The sequence below is a fragment of the Drosophila miranda genome (assembly GCF_003369915.1).
Source record: "Drosophila miranda strain MSH22 chromosome Y unlocalized genomic scaffold, D.miranda_PacBio2.1 Contig_Y1_pilon, whole genome shotgun sequence".
Lineage (NCBI taxonomy): Eukaryota > Metazoa > Arthropoda > Insecta > Diptera > Drosophilidae > Drosophila > Drosophila miranda.
Genome location: NW_022881603.1, coordinates 31977917 through 32003487, shown reverse-complemented (window position 1 = coordinate 32003487; position 25571 = coordinate 31977917). Strand labels below are relative to the sequence as shown.

Sequence of the window (25571 nt, the reverse complement as noted above, 5' to 3'; positions counted from 1 at the left end):
CGAAACATATTGCGTGTGTACTAACACATGCAAAGATGTTCTCTCTGAGCTCTCTCTCTCATGATGACGTCACTCTGGGGTACTGAACGCGCTAGCCAGTGTGTGAGGCTTTCGTTGTATGAACTGGCACATCTATATACTGTATGGTTAGTGGTTTTATGCTTTGACCTTTTTTGGTGAAACCTTATTTCATCATGGACGATTAACCCCATTGTCGACCAGTGTGTGTAAAATACACTCCACGAACATTAAGACTCTTGAAAAATTTTAACGCAGTTCAGTTGAAAGATATCGTGATCATTGTTATGCAAAGATGAAGGATGGCCTTAAAATAGTAATTATTATTATTATGAGTTATCCGCGTTTAACTCAAGATGTTATCCTGTTTAAATAAAGGGGGCTTAAGCGGGCTAAGTTCGTGTTTTCATCTGTATGTTTAAAAGTTTTTCACATCGCTAGCAGTAAAAACGAGGGGGAACGTTGTGAGGTGCTGGGGAGACCGCAACTCTACAGTTATACCCGATACTAAGTCAGTATGGCTCTCCTCCGGCAGACGCCGCTAATATTAAACGACACGACAAGGAGTGCGTGCGAGAGAGACAGAAAATCAGTCTGAGCGTGACGTCGGGCGCTGCGTAGCCAGTGGAAATTGATTTTTTCTTTTTGGCTATAAAAATGATCTGATCTGATCCAGATTCAGCAATCTGATAGATATGGTCATTATCTATGATTCTGCGTTTTTAGTTTTCTCGAATGTGCAATATTGTGGATGCAACAGATTTTCGTCCTTTGTGGGGGCGGAAAAGGGTGGGGCGAAATTCTGAGATATACGTTTTATAGTGAGATCTAACAGAAGTGCGGATACCAAATTTGGTTACTCTAGCCTTAATAGTCTCTGAGATTTGTGAATGCCCCAGATTTTCGTCCTTTGCGGGGGCGGAAGGGGGTGTGGCGAAATTTGGACACGAAACGGTCAAGGTCCGATATCACAGGAGTGTGGATACCAAATTTGGTTGCTCTGGCTCTTATAGGTTTTGAGATCCTGGAACTCATATTTTGCAATTGGCAAAGCCAACCATGGTTTCATGGTTGTGTGTTAGAGAGAGACAGAGCGAGAAAGAATGAAATTGTTTTCTTGATTCTGGCTATAATAATTATACGATCTGGTTGAGATTTTACACTCTAGAACATATAGTCATCCTCTACGATTCTGCGTTTTTGGTTTTATCGTATCTTTGAAAATTTGGATGCCACAGATTTTCGTCCTTTGTGGGGGCGGAAGTGGGCGGGGCGAAGTTTTGAATTATTTTTGTAGCAGTGACATATCACAGAAGTCTGTATCCAAAACATCGTTGCTCTAGATCTTATAGTCTTTGAGCACTAGGCGCTGAAGGGGACGGACGGACGGACGGACAGACGGACGGACAGACAGACAGGGCTCAATCGACTCGGCTATTGATGCTGATCAAGAATATATTTACTTTATGGGGTCGGAAACGATTCCTTCTGGACGTTACACACATCCACTTTTACCACAAATCTAATATACCCCAATACTCATTTTGAGTATCGGGAATAAAAATTTGGACGAGCGCGGTGACGTCGCGCATTGTTGTGAAAATTAATGAAAGATTTCGAAGCCAAACTATGTGAAATAATCATAATTCTAATAAAAGCCTGTGCAGAGGTGTGATAGGTAAATAAATGTGGGTGTTGTTGCCGTAAAAATACATATCTAGTTAATTGAGGAAGTGTCCTTTCCCCCCTCATTGCCGCGTTTGTGAGTGTGTGAGCCTGTGCGTGTGTGTTTCACCGCGCGAAAGAAGTAAACAAAAACGTGCGCCACTGCCAGAAAAATGCAAAGCTATATAAAAATCTGAATTAAAGGTTAACGAAAAGTGCTATTCCCGGCTGCACGAGCTGTTAGTTATTTCTGTATTTGTTGTTGGTGCACAAGGAGAAAGAAATAGTAAAAGAAGCGGAAAGACAGCAGCACCGATAGCAACAGCAGCGGGGAGAAGCGTGAAGAGCAGTGCGGCAAGATGCCGGCGACAGCGAATGTGTGGGTGTTGTTGTTGTTGTGCTGCGCCGTCGTTGTGGATAGCAGTAAATCGCAGGAGCAGCAACAGGAGTCCTCCACGAAGAAACCCTCGGATGAGAAAGGTAAGAACGTGCTTTATCTCTCATTCTCTGACTCGCCTCGCTCTCATCTTAATTGTTTTTAATCTGCGGTGCATTAACCTGGCCCTCTCTCTCACACTCACACATTCTCATGGCTATGCCAAAAATAACAGCAGCGTCTCTCTGTCTGGGTGTCTCTCCCAATTTCTCTCTCTCTCTCTTCGTCTTGTCCCTCGATCGTTTACTTTGTTATGCAAATTCTTTGCTTTTTCTTGTTTCCACAAAAACACCACGCAAATAAACAAAACAAGAAAAACCAAGAAAATGGAAAACAATTTTTGTGGATTTGCGTGGAATGTGGTACTTTACTTGCAACAAAAACACATAAAAAAACAAAAAAATAAGATACAAATATTTGCGCTGCACGGAAAATGGAAGAAGCTTTGAGGAGTGCCTAATGTGCCTTGCCACATGAAGGGGTAAATGATCCCAGCCAATGGCCACTTTCCAACGCTTCAATCGATATGTTTTTTGTCTGATGATCCTTCAACCTTAATCTTCCAATCTTGCATATAGAAGACCCTCCCCATGGATATAAAAAGATCAAAACTCTTAATTGGAAGAGGATCCGCATAAATCATAAACCACTCATGGCCATAAAATGCCATAGAATATTTGCACAGCAGCAACAAATAAATTCAATAAATTATGTAAGCTGTCTTCTTGACTCTAAGGACGCGGACGGAGCGCGCGGCACTCACCCGCCTGGCATGCACATGATCCATCACCCGAGGGGGTCCCAAGTCTCCATACAAGAGTCCGACCCCCTCGCTTGTTGAGACAGCCCATGAGAGGGGGAGAATCGTAAAAAAAATTAAATTAAAGTAAGCATTTCCTCATTTGAGGCGCAACTTAGTCGCAATTTAAACGGTGATAATGCCCATAAAACACAGAAATCAATCAAACAAAACGTCCGCCTGACAACAGTGACCGCAAACACAGTGGCCACAAACACACATACAAACATACAGTGAAAGAAATTATTGAGATTAAGATTAAGATTAATTTCAAATTTATCATCAGCAAATTTTGTTTCTTTGGATGAGAGATTCATCCCGTTTTTACGGCACAACATTGCTAATCTTAATTGGGCGATAATTAGTAAGAAATTTCTGGAGATTGCCATGAAAATAAAGTGATTAAATTTATAATAATTAAATGTTGTGATTCGAGATGCGGCAACTAACGCAGAGATAATCAGATGATGTGGGATGGTGTCAAGACTAAGGGTTAAGGTGTCCAGTCTAAGTCACAATCACAATGACATATTTTTCAATTATTTTATATTTCTTAGAGCTGTTGAGATTTATAAAAAAAGGATCGTTTAATTAATAAATTTGCATATTGTTAATCAAGTCGAAATAACTTTCTTTGATTCCCTTTTAAAACGTTTTTCCAAGAAATTTTTCCCTCAACACTCGTCGCCAGGAATTTGCATTTTTGATCGGCCTTTACCCTTGCCTTTGGTTGCGTTTCGTTTCGCTTCAATTGTTTTCTGCCTTCGCCTTTCTCTTCTCCCCGACACCATGGCACCCATCCACCCACAGAAGGAGTGTGTAAACAAAACCGTTATGCTTGCGCAGCCTCTTTTTAACAGTTTCGCAATTTGTGCACTGCCTGTGCGAAAAATGTATAAGGTCGACTGACGCGAAGTGGAAGGTGTCTACCGCTATCTTTGTGCAAATAGACTCTCTGGCCCAACCTTGTATTAATATACCTTGGAGTGAAGTGTGTCGCTGTAAGCGTTACATGTCAACATGTAAACGTTACAGGGAATGTCAACAGAAGGCTGGCCCAACGCAACCCCATAACTCTCCCCTTAGCCCTACCGTCCTGTACAGGCGGAAATATTCCGGAAATCGTTTATCATGTCGCCAATGGCTCTGTTTTAATAATTGCTGTCCGCGTTAAATGGCCAAAGGGAGGTAGATTGTGAATTGAGAAAGGGAGAGAAAGAAGTGAGAAAGGTAGCCTTAATTGTGGAACGGTAAGCAGTAAGCAGTCCATGCTGTGTGGAAAGCAGTGCAACTAAGATATTCATTGCAGGGGCAGGGATCTTACAATCAATCACAAAATGAGGGCAGCAAGTAGAGGGCATAGATCTACTATCACGCTAATCCAAAAAGTTGCTCGTCACCTTATACAATTTGTTTTTATACCCGATTCTCAATATGAGTATAGGGGTATATTAGATTTGTGGTAAAAGTGGATGTGTGTAACGTCCAGAAGGATGCGTTTCCGACCTCATAAAGTATATATATTCTTGATCAGCATCAATAGCCGAGTCGATTGAGCCATGTCTGTCTGTCCGTCCGTCCGTCTGTCCGTCCCTATTAGCGCCTAGTGCTCAAAGACTATAAAAGTTAGAGCAACGATGTTTTGGATCCAGATTTCTGTGATATGTCACTGCTACAAAAATATTTCAAAACTTCGCCCCGCCCACTTCCGCCCCCACAAAGAACGAAAATCTGTGGCATCCACAATTTTAAAGATACGATAAAACCAAAAACGCAGAATCGTAGAGAATGACCATATCTTTTAGACTACAGAATCTGATATGGATCGTATTATTATTTTAGCCAGCATCAAGAAAACAATTTCATTTTTTCTCGCCCTGTCTCTCTCTAACACACACGTAGCATAGGCGGCTTTGCTTAGAGTAAAACATTAGCGCCTAGATCTCAGAGACTACAAAAGCTAGAGCAACCAAATTTGGTATCCACACTCCTAATATATCGGACCGAGACGAGTTTGTTTCAAAATTTCGCCACACCCCCTTCCGCCCCCGCAAAGGATGAAAATCTGGGGATAATCACAAATCTCAGAGACTATTAAGGCTAGAGGAACCAAATTTGGTATCCGCACTCCTGTTAGATCTCACTATAAAACGTATATCTTAAAATTTCGCCCCACCCCCTTCCGCCCCCACAAAGGACGAAAATCTGTTGCATCCACAATATTGAGGATACGAGAAAACTAAAAACGCAGAATCATAGATAATGATCATATATATCAGATTGCTGAATCTGGATCAGATCAGATCATTTTTATAGCCAAAAGGAACAAATCAATTTGCACTGGCTACGCAGCACCCGACGTCACGCTCAGACTGATTTTCTGTCTCTCTCGCACGCACTCCTTGTCGTGTCGTTTAATATTAGCGGCGTCTGCCGGAGGAGAGCCATACTGACTTAGTATCGGGTATAACTGTAGAGTTACGGTGTCCGCAGCAACTCACAACGTTCCCCCTCGTTTTTTGTGTAGGTTTGGCCAATAATACAACTTAGTTATTTGTTTGTAAATTTCGTCTAGTCCTCTATGGGCTCTGTAATGTGTTTCTTCTATAATTATAGCTTTATCTTCTGAATTTACTACATCTTGGAGGAACTTTCTCGTGAAGAGAAATTTATTTATGAAGTTTTCCCTTAGCTTATTTTGGATAAGGTATAAATCTTCTAAAGTGCAGTGTATTCCTGTGGTTAAGTTAGGCTGAATAAATTCTTTTAAAATGATTAGCAAATTGTCAACCGTATCAAATTCAATAATATGTCGGGTATTTTCATAAACTCTTACTAACTCATGAACTGTGAATCTCCTTTGCGATAATAGTAGCTGCTGTTTAAATTGGTTTAAAGGCTTGCTAGTCTCTTGAATGACGTTTTCAAAACTACTCTCTGCTGAATGCTGAGTATTTATATCTGATTCCGATTCTGTCTGGTCGACATCACTATCTGTCATATGATTTATTTGAATCCGAGATAAAGCGTCCGCTACTACGTTAGTTGAGCCTGGTTTATAAATGATTTTCGGTGTGAAACTTTCAATGAAGTAATACCAACGTTTCATTTCAACATTTGGATTTTTTTGCGACATTGCAAAGGACAAAGGTTGGTGATCTGTATGTATTTCAATTCCACTCACTCCGTATAAATAATTTCGCAAATTTTTTAATGCCCATACAATAGCTAATAATTCCTTTTTATTAGTAGCATATAATTGCTCGGTTTTACTTAAAGTTTTAGAAATAAATGTTTTGGGATTCCCATCTTGTGACAAAACTGCACCTATTGCTATGTCCGATGCAACTGTGGTTAATGTGAATTTTTTATTGTAATCTGGTTGTACTAATTCAATATGTGCTATTAAACTGTCCTTTAAATTATTAAATGCTCCAATTGCTGGTTCATCCAGCTGTATTAATGTTTTCTTGGATGCCCTTCGTGAAACTTTCCCATTTACTCCACTCAGATATTTTGTTAATGGTTTGGCAATTGTGGCATAATTTCGGACAAATTTTCTGTAATACCCTGTTAGTCCTAAGAAGCTACGTAGCTCTCTGATATTTTTAGTAATTGGATAGTTTTGTATTGTGGAGATTTTGTCTGGATCTGTTTTAATGATATTATGGGAAACAATGTATCCCAGAAATTTGGTTTCCAATTGAAAGAATTTAGACTTCTCGAGGGAAATTTTCATATTAGCATTTTGCAAAATCTGTATTATATGAATAAGATCTTTATAATGTTGTTCTATAGTTTTTGAAAATATTATTATATCGTCCATATAGACGTGACAAGTTTTCCCAACTTGTTCTCTAAGTATATCGTCCATTGCCCTTTGGGAAAATCTGGGAGCGTTCGTCAATCCCATAGGCATTCTTAGAAATTCATATTTACCGTTATTTATGGAAAAAGATGTTTTTTCAATATCTGATTCCCTCATTAAAATCTGATAGAAACCTGACTCTAAATCAATGGCCGAGAAATACTTTGCCTTACCTAAATTGGCAAGGATTACTAAAGGATCTTGCATAGGGTATCTATCCGGTATGGTGTTTTCATTAAGTTTCTTCAAGTCTATTACTAATCTATGTTTAGGAGTTCCGTCCTCATTTACTCCCGTCTTTGGTACTACTATTACCGGTGAATTATATGGGCTTTTACTAGGTCTGATTATACCTTCATCTAACATTTTACTTATTTCGTTATTAACGAAATCGTTAACCGAATAAGCGTATGGATACTGTTTGCCATATACCGGTCTATCATGTTCAGTGTTAATTTCTCCTTTTATATCCGTTCTGAACGGTAACTGTAAATCTATATTGGCATGGTCTTCTTCGATGATAGATACCATTTTCTCTCTGAGATTTTCTAAATTGTCTTCTTTGTAGGTTATTGTGTTATACAATTTCATTTTTTTTAATTCAGAATTTGCATAATTTTGTAATAACGACGGATAATTCAACGACGGCGTGTTCAGGATTCTTTAATCCCAAACCATTCAAACTTTTAGTGTCGGATAATTCAACGACGGCGTGTTCAGGATTCTTTAATCCCAAACTATTCAAACTTTTAGTGTCGGATAATTCAACGACGGCGTGTTCGGGATTCTTTGATCCCAAACTATTGAAACTTTGGATGTCGGATAATTCAACGACGGCGGGTTCAGGATATTTGAATCCCAAACTATTGACGGATAATTCTTCGTCGGCGTGCTCAGGATTTTTTGATTACAAGAGTATATAAACTTCCTTCTACCTTTACTGAATCACTTTTCATTTTTTTTTCTTCTTCAAAATATTTTTTTATTATAAATTCCTTCAATGGAAGGATGGTTTTTCCTTCTATAAAGGTTCATTTGTTTAAAGAAAGAACCTCATCATATATTAGTTTCTCTTCATTGTCTTTCTAACTTAAAGTCCCCTTTCCTGTATCAATAACAGCTCCGATTTTCTTTAATAGGTTAAATCCTATTAGTAAATCTGCCTCCATTCCATCTATTTCGTAAAACACTTGTTTTGTGTTAAAAATAGTTATATTATGGAAATATTTAATTATTGAAAACCCATTTACTGTAGCAACTTTCTTATAATTTGATAATTCTTTTTTATTTTCGTAAATTCCCTTTTTTATATAACAGGAAGTTGCTCCCGTATCTATCAAAACTTTTAATTCTTTTTATACCCGATACTCAAAATGAGTTTTGGGGTATATTAGATTTGTGGTAAAAGTGGATGTGTGTAACGTCCAAAAGGAATCGTTTCCGACCCCATAAAGTATATATATTCTTGATCAGCATCAATAGCCGAGTCGATTGAGCCATGTCTGTCTGTCCGTCTGTCCGTTCGTCCGTCTGTCCGTCCCCTTCAGCGCCTAGTGCTCAAAGACTATAAGAGCTAGAGCAACGATGTTTTGGATCCAGACTTCTGTGATATATCAGTGCTACAAAAATATTTCAAAACTTCGCCCCGCCCACTTCCGCCCCCACAAAGGACGAAAATCTGTGGCATTAAGACTGCGGAATCTGAATTGGATCGTATTATTATTATAGCCAGCATCAAGAAAACAATTTCATTTTTTCTCGCCCTGTCTCTCTCTAACACACACGTAAAACATTAGCGCCTAGATCTCAGAGACTAAAAAAGCTAGAGCAACCAAATTTGGTATCCACACTCCTAATATATCGGACCGAGACGAGTTTGTTTCAAAATTTCGCCACACCCCCTTCCGCCCCCGCAAAGGATGAAAATCTGGGGATATTCAAAAATCTCAGAGACTATTAGGGCTAGAGTAACCAAATTTAGTATCCGCACTCCTGTTAGATCTTACTATAAAACGTGTATCTTAAAATTTCGCCCCACCCCCTTACGCCCACACAAACGACGAAAATCTGTTGCATCCACAATATTGCACATTTGAGAAAACTAAAAACGCAGAATCATAGATAATGACCATATCTATCAGACTGCTGAATCTGGATCAGATCAGATCATTTTTATAGCCAAAAGGAACAAATCAATTTGCACTGGCTACGCAGCGCCCGACGTCACGCTCAGACTGATTTTCTGTCTCTCTCGCACGCACTCCTTGTCGTGTCGTTTAATATTAGCGGCGTCTGCCGGAGGAGAGCCATACTGACTTAGTATCGGGTATAACTGTAGAGTTGCGGTGTCCGCAGCAACTCACAACGTTCCCCCTCGTTTTTTGTGTAGGTTTGGCCAATAATAAAACTTAGTTATTTGTTTGTAATTTTCGTCTAGTCCTCTATGGGCTCTGCAATGTGTTTCTTCTATAATTATAGCTTTATCTTCTGAATTTACTACATCTTGGAGGAACTTTCTCGTGAAGAGAAATTTATTTATGAAGTTTTCCCTTAGCTTATTTTGGATAAGGTATAAATCTTCTAAAGTGCAGTGTATTCCTGTGGTTAAGTTAGTCTGAATAAATTCTTTTAAAATGATTAGCAAATTGTCAACCGTATCAAATTCAATAATATGTCGGGTATTTTCATAAACTCTTACTAACTCATGAACTGTGAATCTCCCTTGCGATAATAGTTTCTGTTTAAATTGGTCTCTTGAATGACGTTTTCAAAACTACTCTCTGCTGAATGCTGAGTATTTATATCTGATTCCGATTCTGTCTGGTCGACATCACTATCTGTCATATGATTTATTTGAATCCGAGATAAAGCGTCCGCTACTACGTTAGTTGAGCCTGGTTTATAAATGATTTTCGGTGTGAAACTTTCAATGAAGTAATACCAACGTTTCATTTCAACATTTGGATTTTTTTGCGACATTGCAAAGGACAAAGGTTGGTGATCTGTATGTATTTCAATTCCACTCACTCCGTATAAATAATTTCGCAAATTTTTTAATGCCCATACAATAGCTAATAATTCCTTTTTATTAGTAGCATATAATTGCTCGGTTTTACTTAAAGTTTTAGAAATAAATGTTTTGGGATTCCCATCTTGTGACAAAACTGCACCTATTGCTATGTCCGATGCAACTGTGGTTAATGTGAATTTTTTATTGTAATCTGGTTGTACTAATTTAATATGTGCTATTAAACTGTCCTTTAAATTATTAAATGCTCCAATTGCTGGTTCATCCAGCTGTATTAATGTTTTCTTGGATGCCCTTCGTAAAACTTTCCCATTTACTCCACTCAGATATTTTGTTAATGGTTTGGCAATTGTGGCATAATTTCGGACAAATTTTCTGTAATACCCTGTTAGTCCTAAGAAGCTACGTAGCTCTCTGATATTTTTAGTAATTGGATAGTTTTGTATTGTGAAGATTTTGTCTGGATCTGTTTTAATGATATTATGGGAAACAATGTATCCCAGAAATTTGGTTTCCAATTGAAAGAATTTAGACTTCTCTAGGGAAATTTTCATATTAGCATTTTGCAAAATCTGTATTATATGAATAAGATCTTTATAATGTTGTTCTATAGTTTTTGAAAATATTATTATATCGTCCATATAGACGTGACAAGTTTTCCCAACTTGTTCTCTAAGTATATCGTCCATTGCCCTTTGGAAAATTCTGGGAGCGTTCGTCAATCCCATAGGCATTCTTAGAAATTCATATTTACCGTTATTTATGGAAAAAGATGTTTTTTCAATATCTGATTCCCTCATTAAAATCTGATAGAAACCTGACTCTAAATCAATGGCCGAGAAATACTTTGCCTTACCTAAATTCGCAAGGATTACTGAAGGATCTTGCATAGGGTATCTATCCGGTATGGTGTTTTCATTAAGTTTCTTCAAGTCTATTACTAATCTATGTTTAGGAGTTCCGTCCTCATTTACTCCCGTCTTTGGTACTACTATTACCGGTGAATTATATGGGCTTTTACTAGGTCTGATTATACCTTCATCTAACATTTTACTTATTTCGTTAATAACGAAATCGTTAACCGAATAAGCGTATGGATACTGTTTGCCATATACCGGTCTATCATGTCCAGTGTTAATTTCTCCTTTTATATCCGTTCTGAACGGTAACTGTAAATCTATATTGGTATGGTCTTCTTCGATGATAGATACCATTTTCTCTCTGAGATTTTCTAAATTGTCTTCTTTGTAGGTTATTGTGTTATAAAATTTCATTTTTTTTAATTCAGTATTTGCATAATTTTGTAATAACGACGGATAATTCAACGACGGCGTGTTCAGGATTCTTTAATCCCAAACTATTCAAACTTTTAGTGTCGGATAATTCAACGACGGCGTGTTCAGGATTCTTTAATCCCAAACTATTCAAACTTTTAGTGTCGGATAATTCAACGACGGCGTGTTCGGGATTCTTTGATCCCAAACTATTGAAACTTTGGATGTCGGATAATTCAACGACGGCGGGTTCAGGATATTTGAATCCCAAACTATTGACGGATAATTCTTCGTCGGCGTGCTCAGGATTTTTTGATTACAAGCTATATAAACTTCCTTCTACCTTTACTGAATCACTTTTCATTTCTTTTTCTTCTTCAAAATATTTTTTTATTATAAATTCCTTCAATGGAAGGATGGTTTTTCCTTCTATAAAGGTTCATTTGTTTAAAGAAAGAACCTCATCATATATTAGTTTTTCTTCATTGTCTTTATAACTTAAAGTCCCCTTTCCTGTATCAATAACAGCTCCGATTTTCTTTAATAGGTTAAATCCTATTAGTAAATCTGCCTCCATTCCATCTATTTCGTAAAACACTTGTTTTGTGTTAAAAATAGTTATATTATGGAAATATTTAATTATCGAAAACCCATTTACTGTAGCAACTTTCTTATAATTTGATAATTCTTTTTTATTTTCGTAAATTCCCTTTTTTATATAACAGGAAGTTGCTCCCGTATCTATCAAAACTTTTAATTCTTTTTATACCCGATACTCAAAATGAGTTTTGGGGTATATTAGATTTGTGGTAAAAGTGGATGTGTGTAACGTCCAAAAGGAATCGTTTCCGACCCCATAAAGTATATATATTCTTGATCAGCATCAATAGCCGAGTCGATTGAGCCATGTCTGTCTGTCCGTCTGTCCGTTCGTCCGTCTGTCCGTCCCCTTCAGCGCCTAGTGCTCAAAGACTATAAGAGCTAGAGCAACGATGTTTTGGATCCAGACTTCTGTGATATATCAGTGCTACAAAAATATTTCAAAACTTCGCCCCGCCCACTTCCGCCCCCACAAAGGACGAAAATCTGTGGCATTAAGACTGCGGAATCTGAATTGGATCGTATTATTATTATAGCCAGCATCAAGAAAACAATTTCATTTTTTCTCGCCCTGTCTCTCTCTAACACACACGTAAAACATTAGCGCCTAGATCTCAGAGACTACAAAAGCTAGAGCAACCAAATTTGGTATCCACACTCCTAATATATCGGACCGAGACGAGTTTGTTTCAAAATTTCGCCACACCCCCTTCCGCCCCCACAAAGGACGACAATCTGGGGATATTCAAAAATCTCAGAGACTATTAAGGCTAGAGTAACCAAATTTAGTATCCGCACTCCTGTTAGATCTTACTATAACGTGTATCTCAAAATTTCGCCCCACCCCCTTCCGCCCCAACAAGGGACGAAAATCTGTTGCATCCACAATATTGCACATTCGAGAAAACTAAAAACGCAGAATCATAGATAATGACCATATCTATCAGATTGCTGAATCTGGATCAGATCAGATCATTTTTATAGCCAATAGGAACAAATCAATTTGCAGTAGCTAGGCAGCGCCCGACGTCACGCTCAGACTAATTTTCTGTCTCTCTCGCACGCACTCTTTGTCGTGTCGTTTAATATTAGCGGCGTCTGCCGGAGGAGAGCCATACTGACTTAGTATCGGGTATAACCGTAGAGTTGCGGTGTCCGCAGCAACTCACAACATTCCCCCTCGTTTTATCTACTCTTTTTAAATAGGGCATACCTATTTCGGGGGCTGATCTAAAAAATGGTCTACTTCAATGTTATTTATCCGCATTGCTTTATTAGCCGGTTGTTCCGACGTTTCATTTGATTTTCGTTTCTGCGCTGGATTTGCGTTAGATTGATTATTTGGTACTACGTTTGCTCTAAATTGCTGAGCTTGGTTATAATTGTTATTATTTCTCCGATAATAACCATTAGTATTCTCCCGATAATATCTATTATTATTATTATTATTATTTCCCCTGTATTGAGTGCTGTTCTGTCGGTTCTGGATTTGTTTTGATTCGTCTACATCCATTGGTTCTGGGGCCTGATTTTGTTGTCTATTACCCAAGAAATAGGGTTGTCCCCATGACATGTTATTCCTTTGAAAATCCCTTTTTTGGTCGAATGGTGAACTATTAATCCTTGGTTGCCGTTGGTTGAATCTTAATGTATTGTAATTATTTTTCACTGAATTTCTGGGCCCACTGAATTGGTAGGCAAATTGGGCCCGTATGTTATTTGATTGCAATTCCTGTACCTTTGCCAAGGCATTCGGTAAATCTGGAGGATTCAATGAGAATAGGATTTCTGCAATACCGCCGTTTAGGCCAGTGACAAAAATGCGTAAGGCATTGTCTCTAATTTTTTTATTTAATTTTTTTGTAATTTCACTGTCTTTTCCGTGAGTCATTATTGTCTTATTTATTAACAAGGTCATTTTCTTGTTAACCTCGTTATAGAAATCTATTATTGAAAAGTTCCCTTGTCGGAGAACGCTTAGCTTCTATATATATATTGGTCTCTTGTCACTGTAAACAAAGTCACGTCGTGAAAGTATGGCATCGAAATTTAAAACTGTTGTTTGTACACGGAGCGTTTTCCGCATTAATGTTAATTCACGGATGGGGGTGTGTTAGTTTTTTCTGCAAACGAATCAAAGTATATACAAGAAAGAGAAAAGTCGATCGATCCAGTTGAGTATTAGGGAATAACTATTTATTACAAATCTTAGTGCTTGAGTACTGGGCATAAGAGAGAGAATACAGTGGTGAATTTAGTACAATTATGGTGAGTAAATACAAAAAGTGAGCGTAGGCTCTCTATTTTACGAGGGTCATTTGAATACTTGTTCCTTAAAGGAGTTTGACCGAACATCCCGGCCCCGTTGAAAGGACTGCTTTCAAACCACCGGAAGAATTGCCAACTTGTGTATTGGCCTGCAACATGTTCCATTTGCAGTGCGGAGGTGCACCACCCGTACAAGTCCATCCTTCCCAAGCACAGTAGACTGCACTCGGCCTAGTTTCCAGCGTAGCGGTGGCAGGTTGTCCTCATGGATGATGACCAACGTGCCCTCGGTGAGGTTCGTTGAGGGTGCTGTCCACTTCGTGCGCGATCGCAATTCGTTGACATAGTCAGCAGACCATTGCTTCCAAAACCGTTGCTTGACGGCCGTAATCGCATCGTAGCGGTCCATACTTGACAGCTTGATATTCTCGATGGACCTTTCAGGTAGTGATCGCAATGATTCGCCAACCAAGAGATGACCAGCCGTGAGAGTGCTATAGTCATTTGGGTCTGACGAAAGCGGCGATAGCGGGCGCGAGTTGAGGATCGATTCTATCTCGACGACGACAGTGCTCAACTCTTCGAAGGTGAACCTGGTGTTGGCCAGCGTACGATTTAACAGCCCCTTTGCACTCTTGACTGCCGCTTCCCAAAGGCCTCCGAAATGAGGTGCCCTGGGGGGAATAAAATGGAAATTAATAAAGTCAGATGCGCAAAATTTATAGATTTCATCTTGGGTCTGCTTTAAAAACATAAACTTTTTTAGTTCCTGCAGTTGATTCGATGCCCCTACAAAGTTAGTGGCATTATCGCAGAAGATGTCTGTCGGCAGCTTGCGACGACCTCCCATCCGTTTCAATGCGTTTAAGAACGCCTTTGTTGACAAATCAGAGACTACTTCGATGTGAACGGCCTTGGTGAGAAGGCAAACGAACACGGCTATGTATGCTTTTGTAGGTCCCTTTCCTCGAATGCGTAGATATGTGTTGATGGGTCCACAAAAGTCAACTCCACAGCGTTCAAAGGGTCGAGCCGGAGCGAGTCGCGTAGGCGGTAATGAGCCCATGAGTTGTTGTAGCAGCTTCGGTCTGTAGCGAACGCAGTGTACACAGGAGCGAACAATTCTACGTGCCAAGTCTCTGGCGTTAACGATCCAATACTCCAAACGAATGAGAGCGACTAGGGCTTTAGGTCCAGCGTGATAGTTCCGAAGATGCAAATGGCGAATATAGTTCCATACAAATTTGGACTGACTAGGCAGCAGCAACGGATGTTTTTGACCGTCTTGTAGGTCTGAGTATTCCAAACGTCCACCAACCTTGATAAGTTCGAATCCGTTCACGACTTCTAAAAAGGGAGTAAGAAACTTTAAGCTGCTTTTTAATGGTTTTTGCTTCTGAAGTAAACGGATGTCCTCTACAAAATGAGTTTGTTGAATGTTCCAAATAAGGCAATGTGAAGCAAAACGAAGTTCATCTGGCGTCGGTGAGGTTGTGGTAAACGTCGATTGCTTCCGACATCTCCTTATGAACCTAATCATCCAAGCAATGAGACGCAGACTGTGAGTGTACGAGCTGATATTATCGACGATGTTGAGGATATTATTTGTCTCGTGTACGGCAGCAAACAAACTTTTCCGATTCTCCGAGTTAACCACGTCCATGTCAATATCAAGTTTTCCACCAGTGGCGGGCCAGTTTAGTGAATCTTCGACTAGAAACGTAGGACCCGAAAACCATGGAGACTTAATCAACTCGCTCACGTTACAGCCTCGCGACAGAATATCAGCAGGGTTTTGATGTGTTGGCACATAGCGCCATTTTCCATCAGACGTTAAATCCTGAATATCGGACACTCGACTTCCAACAAAGGTCGATAAGGTGACTGAGTGTTGTTGCAACCAATGCAATACGAGCTGGGAGTCGCTCCAAAAATAAGATGTGATAGTGTGTTTACTGAATATGGCCTTGACTTTGTTATACAACTGAGAAAGTAGATGTGCGCCGCATAGTTCAAGCTTCGGAAGAGACTGTTTCTTCACTGGTGCTACTCTAGACTTAGAAGTGAACAATTTCACTGTGACCTGTCCAAGCGAATTCTCCGTGCGCACATAAACACAGCAGCCGTATGTCCGAATCGATGCGTCGCAAAATCCATGTATTTGAATGCTCCTAGTATCAGGCTGCAAACAAAAACGAGGTACCGCTAGTGACGACAGTGAATTCAGCGATTCCAAACACTTGCTCCATGCGTGGCTTAAATTCTGGGGGACAGACTCGTCCCAGTCGAGTTTCAAAAGCCACAACTCCTGAAGAATGATCTTAGAGACAATGACTAACGGTGATAGCAGACCGATTGGATCGAATAGCGACGACGCAGTAGACAAAATTGTTCGTTTTGTGGTAGTGGGATAGACTTCCTTTGGATTAAATGTGAAACTAAATGCATCTCTTCGTTGATGCCAAGTTAAGCCGAGTGTGCTGCTGACTGAGTTTTCTGACATGTTTAATTCCTTGGTAGATTCGTCTTCCATCACGCCTGGATGATTTGAATGCCACTTGCATAATGGAAACTGACCACGAGCGAGAGTTGATGTGATTTCAGTTTTTAGTTTGAAGAGTGTATCTATATCATCAGCCCCACACAAAAGGTCATCAACATAAAATGCAGTTTTAACAGCAGCAGCCCCTAATGGCCATGCATCCTTACAATCCTCAGCCAAGTAATGCAAACTACGAGTTGCGAGAAATGGGGCAGACGCAGTCCCATATGTCACTGTATTAAGTTGGTAGGTTTGAAGATCCGTATTTGGAGATGCTCGCCACAAAATGTACTGGAATTTTCTATCCTTCTCACTCACAAGTACCTGCCTGTACATTTTTGTGACGTCGGCTGTGATGCCGAACCTATGCATGCGGAACCGCAGCAATTGCAAGTACAACTCATCCTGAATGGTAGGGCCGACTAAAAGTAGATCGTTAAGTGACCTTTGAGATGTTGTACGGCAAGAGGCGTCAAAGACAACTCTGAGCTTCGTCGAGGTACTGCTTGGTTTCAGAACGAAATGGTGGGGTATATAATAATGCGGTTCTTCCAAGTTAGGATTCAGTACGAGGGACATATGGCCGAGACTTTCATATTCCTGCATGAACGAGATATACTGCGAGCGAATTTCCGGTAGACGAGCGAGACGTCTCTCAATGGCAAAAAATCGAGTTCGAGCTGTATCGAAGGAACTTCCAAGACAACTTGGATCTTCTTGAAATGGCAAGCGAACAACAATCCGCCCACTGGCATCCTGATGTGTTGTGTCCCTGAAATGGTCCTCACAGCGACGATGATTTGGGAGCATTCTAGCGCTTGGATCGACAAATGAGTCCACTTTCCATAATTGCTGCAAATTCTTGTCGATCGACTCTTCTACAGTCGCCAAGCACAATAGTGGCTGTCTGTTATATTGCCGCTGGTACCTCCCAGCAACAACCCAACCAAAAAGAGTCTTCTGCAAAGTGGGAAGATTTGGACCAATGCGAATCTGGCCAACAGCTAGAGCTCCATAGAAGGCTTCGGTCCCCAGTAACAAATCAATACGTTTAGTCCTATAGAACGATTCGTCAGCCAATGGAGTGTTAGCTGGTAGGTTCCAATTCGATATGTCGATCTCACTATCTGGCTGATAGGCAATATGGGATGTGATTCCAAACTGGAGAGTGAGCTGATAGCCGGAAGTACGTGACTTAATAGAGGTAGTCGTACGAGCCTTCAAACTAGTAAGGGAGTCTCCTATACTGCGAATTCCAATGTGGTGTTTTTCACGACGAAGGCGAAGCTTTTGTGCAAAGGTTTCGGTTACAAAATTAACCTGAGAGCATGAATCAAGCAACGCTCTACCGAGTTTGTATTCACCTGTGGCATCCTTTACCAAAACCATAGCTGTTGCCAACCAAATTTGATCATCTGCTGCGATCGCCATATGAGAATGTGAAGCAGCTTGATGAGCTGTTTGCCAGGAGGGTTGCGCTGGTTGGAGTACCGGTTCAGTAGTTGAAGATTGTCCTGCTGATGATTGGGGTGGCTGTTGCGGCTGAGAGTGATGCAAAGATGAATGATGATTCCGATTACAGGATCGGCAACGATGAGTCGATGAACATTGCGCCAATCTATGACCATTTCCAAGACAATTGATGCAGAGACCGAGGCGTTTTGCATTGTCGTACCGTTGGTTGCTGTTCATAGCCTTGAACTGAGCGCAATTAGAGATCTTATGGCCAGAACTAGAACAAAGTGTACAAGACGGATTAGTGATAGCAAACGACGAGTTTATTTGGTGATTAGAATGACGATTTGACTTATTGGATACAGCCTTTCGTTGTGACGAAGTAGCAGCCGAGTGTTCAGACGAATGGAGAAACTGACAGTGGCGTTCCAAAAGCTGTGTGCATGCTAGCCAGGTTGGCAGAGTTTTGTAGTCCTGCGATTCCTTCCACTTGTTCCGAGTTTGCTGATCACACTTTTCCATTATAATATATATAACCATAGCGTGAACAATGTTCTCAGGTTTGCCGATGGACTCCAGCGAGCTTAATATAGCGGATGCCTTATCCACTGGGCTGTGAAGCTGCTGACTGTTTGACCTTTCCACAGGTTGTAGTGCAAACAATGCCTCAATACCTTCTAAAAATATAAGAGTAGGATTATCAAAACGGCTTTTGAGTTTTGCTAGGGCCTTCGGATAGTTTTCGCTTGTAACCTGGAATGCCTGAATTGTATCTAATGCCGGCCCCGTGAGGCAGGTCAGCAAATAATTAAACTTTTCTATATTAGACAATCCAGACTCACGCACAACAATTTGCTCGAACGAGTGAATGAAATTCTTATAGTTTGCATATGTTCCGTCGAAAGTGGGTGGCGACAACCTTGGTAACGATGACTTCACTGGCGGTGGGTGGTAGTCCGGCGCAACAATGCTGGCGTTCAGATCTCCTCCCATTTTTTCCTTTATGGCTAGCTTGATTGCTATGTATGTATCCTCCAAATCTGCCCGTCCTTCATCATTCGGACTAAGGTCTTCAATATTAGCTTGGACATTTAAAACATTCTTGAAATACGTTTCTAAGATGTTCAACCGATAGCGAAGCTCATCATTGCATATCGGGGTTTCCGATTTAGCATCTACCACAGATTTGATCCGAGTTATATTTCGTTTTACATTGCTCCGTTGGCGTTTTAAGTCTTCGAGCGTCGTCATTTTGTTGTGTAGTGTAATTACGCTGACACAGAACTAGAGCTTCCAAAAATAACAACAACAAAAAAAACGCAGCAAGCAGCAGCAGCTAGAGCACAAATCCAACGGTGAAAGCAAAAGCAAAAGTTCCAGCAGCGGCAACGAAAGCAAAACGAAAGTGACGCGGTGGAATTCCAATAGAAAGAATGCGTTGATCAATGGACCAAAGCAGGTAGCTGCAAGGCAAACGAACCGAGAATGCAAGCGCCGTTGAATGCGTTGTGGGTGACAAGCGAATGATAAAATTAAGCGAGAACGGCGAGAGCAAGGCGAGGACAACGATCCCGCGATCTAGACGAACAATTCTGATACGGTTTTCGGAACTTTCGATTGCAGCTGCGAGACGAGCGAATGTTGTAATTGTTGCCTTTGTAGATTGCGATTAGTTTAATTGTTCACAGAAGAATTAACATAACACACATGCCCCACGTTGGGCGCCAAAATGTTTGTACACGGAGCGTTTTCCGCATTAATGTTAATTCACGGATGGGGGTGTGTTAGTTTTTTCTGCAAACGAATCAAAGTCTATACAAGAAAGAGAAAAGTCGATCGATCCAGTTGAGTATTAGGGAATAACTATTTATTACAAATCTTATTGCTTGAGTACTGGGCATAAGAGAGAGAATACAGTGGTGAATTTAGTACAATTATGGTGGGTAAATACAAAAAGTGAGCGTAGGCTCTTTATTTTACGAGGGTCATTTGAATACTTGTTCCTTAAAGGAGTTTGACCGAACAACTGTCCCGTGGTTGGTCAGTGCGTCATGTGCTGGTCCTGTTATTTTGTTCTTAAAATTGTTAAGGCAATATAATATTGCTTACTTCCTTTCTTATATAGTTTCACTGCAGTTTCTGCAGCTTCCCTCCATCCTACGTATTGGTTTAATCCACCATTGAAAATTGGTAGGGATTCTATTACTTTTAATGTGGTGTCATCTTTGATTGTCTCATCTATTGTTTCTGCCTGATAATCTAAAACCTGATCGGATTTAGATTCTATTTGTTGTTTCAAATTTACTATTTGCTCCTGTACTTGTGAAATTTGAAGTGCTATCAATTGTTTGACCAGATCTGCAGTGAGATCGGTCCTTGTCTGTGAGTTAATCATTTTTAGTTTTCCAAAGTCTAAAGTTAGTTGATCCACCTTAAATTCTTATATGTTTGTTTTTATATTCTTGACCACCGCTGGGCTTAAACCTAATTGAACTTATATATTTAGTACTACAACTTTCGCTCACTAACTATCCGGTACGGGTCGTCCTTCTTAGGCTCTTCCTTCTTGGTTTGGCTGACAATTCTTCGAACGGGTCTTCCTTCGTAAATTTCTTTGTTGTTTAACTGGGTCTTCTGGGGGTCTTCCTTCTCTGGTTTAGCTGGTAGTTTCACTTTCTTTGTGTTTTGTTTTGATTTGTTTTGTTTAAAGATTTTGTTTTTTTTTTTTGTATTTTTGAATTGTCTTGATTAGCTTTTTTGTATTTATTTTTGCACACCCTAAGCTCCGGTTTGTTTCCTTTTTATCTCACTTTTTCTTATCTAATATCTCACAGTCACTCCGCGTTTTTATATTGAAGGATTTATTCCATTAATTAATTGTCCTTCGGGTTTCGGCACGACGCAACACTTTTTTTACTCGGTGCTTTTTACACAACGTCGCCCCACGTTGGGCGCCAATTAAATAACTGCGGTAGCGGATTGCGTTTTTTAAAAAGTTTTTATTTAACTTCTAAGTTTACTGATATAGATTTAAGTTGAGGGTCACAAAGGATTCCGGACAAAGGGTTTGCGCGATCTTAGTTTTTAGCTCGACTTTTCGGTGTCGCTTCTGGATCAAGACTGACTTGAACTTTTCGATCTTTGCATCGTCGATACCTTTCGGGAATAGTTTTTCTATAAACATCTCAATTGATTTCGCCATCCCGAGTATTGGATTTCGTCATTTAAAGAGAGAACTGTAAAATGCCCAAAGTGCAGGATCTGCAGAAAGCCGGGTGTGAGATTGTTTATGAGAAGCCGGGTGTGGGCCAACATTGTTTTTCCATTTAGGCGAGTGTCAAAGATTGGGATTGTGGCTGGAGCCATTGAGAGTGTACATCTTAGAAATCAATTAGGCGGAGGCCCAAGATTGAAATTGTTTTCGTTTTAGAAAGCCAAAGATTGTTTACAACTCGTATAAGAGCTCAATAGAATTGGGTACGTTAACTTGCATGTACTTATAGTACATATCGAAACGTATAGACATGTGTATGCATTACTCGTATAACAAATAATATGAAATTATTATTTCAAGTCTTACTCAAACCTCAAGTCTTATTCAAGTCAAGTCTTATTCAAACCCAGCAAGAAGGGTTAGGCTTAGGCGGCCCGCTGCCTACCGCCAGCCCCATTCCGGACAGCCCTCTGACCAAAAGGCCTACAGACAAAAAAACCAGTAACCAGTAACAATATCCATCATTAACATTTACCAAGCTTCACCGACGGCTCGGTGACGTAATTGATTGAAGTTTATGTACCGAAAAAATGTGCCTGAAATGTGTGTGTCAGCCCCTTGCCCGAATCGATCTGAGATCAATGAGATCGGCACGGTATAGATTTACAGACCAGACCAGGAACCATGTGACTCTGTAACTGAACCTGAAAAGTATGCAAGGAAATGAGATCTTCCCCTGAAGATTCTCAATAAAGGTTATTATTAGACTCTAGGTATTATTATTTCCAATGTGCGGCGATTTTCCAAGAAAAATTAGTCACGATTCAAAAAAGTTCGTCAATAGCTAAACGATTGAGTCTAAATGATCTAAAAACTTATAAAATGTATATTCATAGGGAAATCATATCGAAAATACATAGAAAAACCCAACAAACCCTCACCTAGTAAAGCCAACAACAATACCTTTAACCCGACCTATCCCAACGATCTGTAGCAGCTCCTACGTACCTGTTCCAATGATGTTGAGTTCTTCGTAGTCCTCAAAGTTTCTTCTATTGGACATCTTCTGACGCTTGTGTTGAGGCGATTGTGACATGTGTATATGCTTATGTTTGATTTGGCTTGTTAGTTGGGGGGATATTATATTACAATGGGTTTACGCAGGGACAAGAACTTTTACCGATACATAAAGGGCTGGACATGAGCATGTGCCTGCACTATTGAGAAATAAAATTAAATTAAACACTGATAAGAATATCCATCACCGTCGATGGTTTGATAGAATCCTCGGCCGCGTCCTTGACATCCGCGTGTGTGTACCAAAGCGAAACGGTGGAGGGAAAGAAAAATAGAGCGTCTGCTCTACTGATAACCTAGCCAAACTTGCGATAAAGCTACGTGTGACAGGTGTTAATAGGCCCGAAATAATCGGCCTCGCCGAGCAGACTCCATCCTCCGTTCTGGCGCTGCTAAGGTCATTGAACCTCTGTGCCGGCTAATGTTAATGTTTTCCGTTTTAATGCTTGTATTTTATGCTCAGACGATCGAGAGATTTTAATTCATGTTATTGTTGCTTGCTCTTCCAATTCTTCGTCTTCCCTGCTGATCCGTCTCTCTCTCTCTCTCCCTTTCTTGTCTCTCTTTTGCCGTTTATCATGTTACTTTTACTCCACAAGCCAAGAGTTAGCGAAAGAGAGACGGAGAGTGCAAACTAGTTAATGTTGCTGCTTTTGCTTTTGCGCAAAACCGACATTTTTCCCCCATTTGTCTATTAATTCTAATCGCGGGACGGAAAAAAACAACAGCAATGCAAAAGCAACAATAACACAACAAAAGCTGCAAAGGCAACAGAACAGAAGCAAAAACAGGGCAAAGAGGCAGAGGTAAAGCAAAAGCTAAGAGCGCAGACACTGGCAACGACGCTGCTCATGTACTCCAATTTATGCGCATGGAAATGGGACAGCAGAAATCGGACGCGATGAACGAATCTTAGTCAATAAATTGTTAAACACCCTCTAGTACCAGGCAACTAGTTCCGCACTGGTGCCGCACTAGCTACCATTCTCACCTCCCTGGTTCCAGATCGATTACCCGCAATGTATTTCAGCGGAGAATTTAACACATGCATGTCCTAGGGCGGAACCACCCCTGGTTCCCGCTCGATTACCCTTCGATTACCCGTAGCTAGTTGCTCAGGAGGTAGTTCCGAGTAGAAAGCCAGCAACTAGTTCCCCACTTGACTACCCCTCGATTACCTGTAGCTAGCTCTGACCTAGTTACCAGTAACTAGTTCCGAACTGACTACTGGTAGTAGTCAATCTGGCAGTCTGGAATAATACAAAAATAAAAACACAATGTCTTTCAATATAACGAATAATTTTTAATTATATGATGCTTAGCCTACTCCTGGTTTTTGGCAAGACACTTCTTTTTAAACACCCTTTTCTTCATCCTTTGCATTGCCTTCCGTACAGTGTTTTCGGGGGGCTCATCGCCAGGCGGAATACATTCTGTAATTAATATTTACTTTAATTTATATGAAAATTTTTTAAATCTCTAGAAGTGTAAATGGTATTTTACCTAGCAAAGCTGCAAAAAATTCTTTGTGGGTCCTAAGGGCCTTCTTCCCTTGGACCCCATCGACGTTATATGCCAGAACATGTTTTATTTTATTTGGTTCATTCTCGTAATGAAAATATATTTTATAATTGCCATTTACCCCCCACTTAAGCGTGGGATGGGATGGGGCAGGGGACTGGGTAAGTGGCTTGCATAGTTGAGGTCAAAACATTTTTGCCTTCAATGGAAATGAATTGTGCAGCGGGGCTTATACAAGCATATCAAAAAGTTTGCAATTACAGATACAAATAAGTATGTATATTTTGAAGCAAGAAAAAGCAGCCAAACTTTCTATCTTAATAATAATGATAATCCCAAACTTGCATGCAGTTTCATGCGGTTTCAATTTAGAAAAGTTTCACTGCATTATAGTGTAGTTTCAATTCGTTTTCCCTCTCCTTCAACTTTATCCTCCGCTCTGAGCTTCAAAAAACTACAATAAATCCTCAAACGTACACAATTCAGCATTTGCTGAAAGCTCTCGCTCTCACACACACACAATAATACAATTCTGTAGTAACAGAAACAGCAAGAACTTTTCTCGTTCAATCCCCGTATATGGTCGGTCGGTCAGACCTCGACGTTGAAGTGTTGCTGCCGCTTGGTGTTGTGGCTGGCCTGCCCTAAGCAGATTGGAATATTGAGAGGGAATTTAAACGGGACTTTGCATTAGTGAGCTTTGTGAGAAAAGTGAGGAAAGCTGTGAGGGGCAGGGGGAGTGCTCAGCGTATGTTGTAAATGTTATAGTCAATGAAACCGCAAAGCCAAGCCCATCCTTCTGCCCTGCTTAGGATCTGTGTTGCCAATTTTCTTTGGTTTATGCGCGCTTTGAGTTTTTGTTTAGAAAGTTCTCTTCTCGTACTTTATATACATATGTACATATGTATTGCTGCAGTTCATGGAGTAAAACTAGTTGGCAATGCTTCACAGAATGCTTTGCCCACGCATAAACCTTTGACCATTTGTCATCTCTGCACTCTCTATGCTCCCTAGCATTGCATCCATGAAACATTTTACAAAGTAATTTAAACGTATGACGACAGCCAGCAGCAGTATAAGCAGTCCGGTGTGAGGGGGTGGCCAAGCGGTTCAGGCAGGCAAAACGCAAATTAATGATACGCAATTGCGGCAAATCGCACGCTCCCCTGTCCCCTGCATGTGTGCAGTGGCCCATTGATGCGGTGGGAGAGGAAGGAAGCCGCCCGTGCTGTAATTTTATGCTGCATACTACAATACTACAATATGCTGCATACTACAATCTGTCTTAAATATAGAGAAGTTCGAAAAATCTTAAAATTATCTAACACTCTAAAAATAGATATTCGTTTGCTGTGTACTGGTAACATCACGCCATCTGCTGTATCTGGTAAGGCCTTTTCCATGCCGCTTTGCTATGTTCTGTTATGTTGAGCGAACGCTACAGGGAGTACAGTAGTCGGTACTGTGCACCAATTTGCAGCTATCTAGAAACCATTCGCTCGCTCTCTCTTTCTTTTTTTGTTGCTTTGCATATTTGTCTACCTTTATGCACTCGGTGTGGCTGCGCTGCTGCTCCTGCCGTCGCTGTTGATGATGGTTTCTGTTGTTGCTTTTTGTGCTGTAATTTTTTCCGCTTCCTTTGTTTTGCGCCAGGCTTTTGCTGTCGTCGCCGCTGCCGCTGCTGCTGCTGCTGGTCTTGTTTTCTGCCGTCTGTTATTATAAGCAGAGAGCTTTGCCCGTTTTTGAAAATTACTTCCACTTCTCGTTTCTAGCTCTCCAAGACCCTCCCCCTAGATGCCTATTGTT

At 40.4% G+C, this 25571-nt stretch overlaps 1 long non-coding RNA gene across 1 annotated transcript; it reads right to left on the bottom strand.

Moving 5' to 3' along the window:
- Positions 1 to 23526: 23526 nt before the first annotated feature.
- On the bottom strand, positions 23527 to 23845 carry LOC117190805. The gene is made up of 2 exons (XR_004473844.1): positions 23748 to 23845; positions 23527 to 23677 (listed from the first exon to the last, which is right to left on the bottom strand). It is a non-coding gene; the product is annotated as an uncharacterized LOC117190805 (long non-coding RNA).
- Positions 23846 to 25571: the final 1726 nt, after the last annotated feature.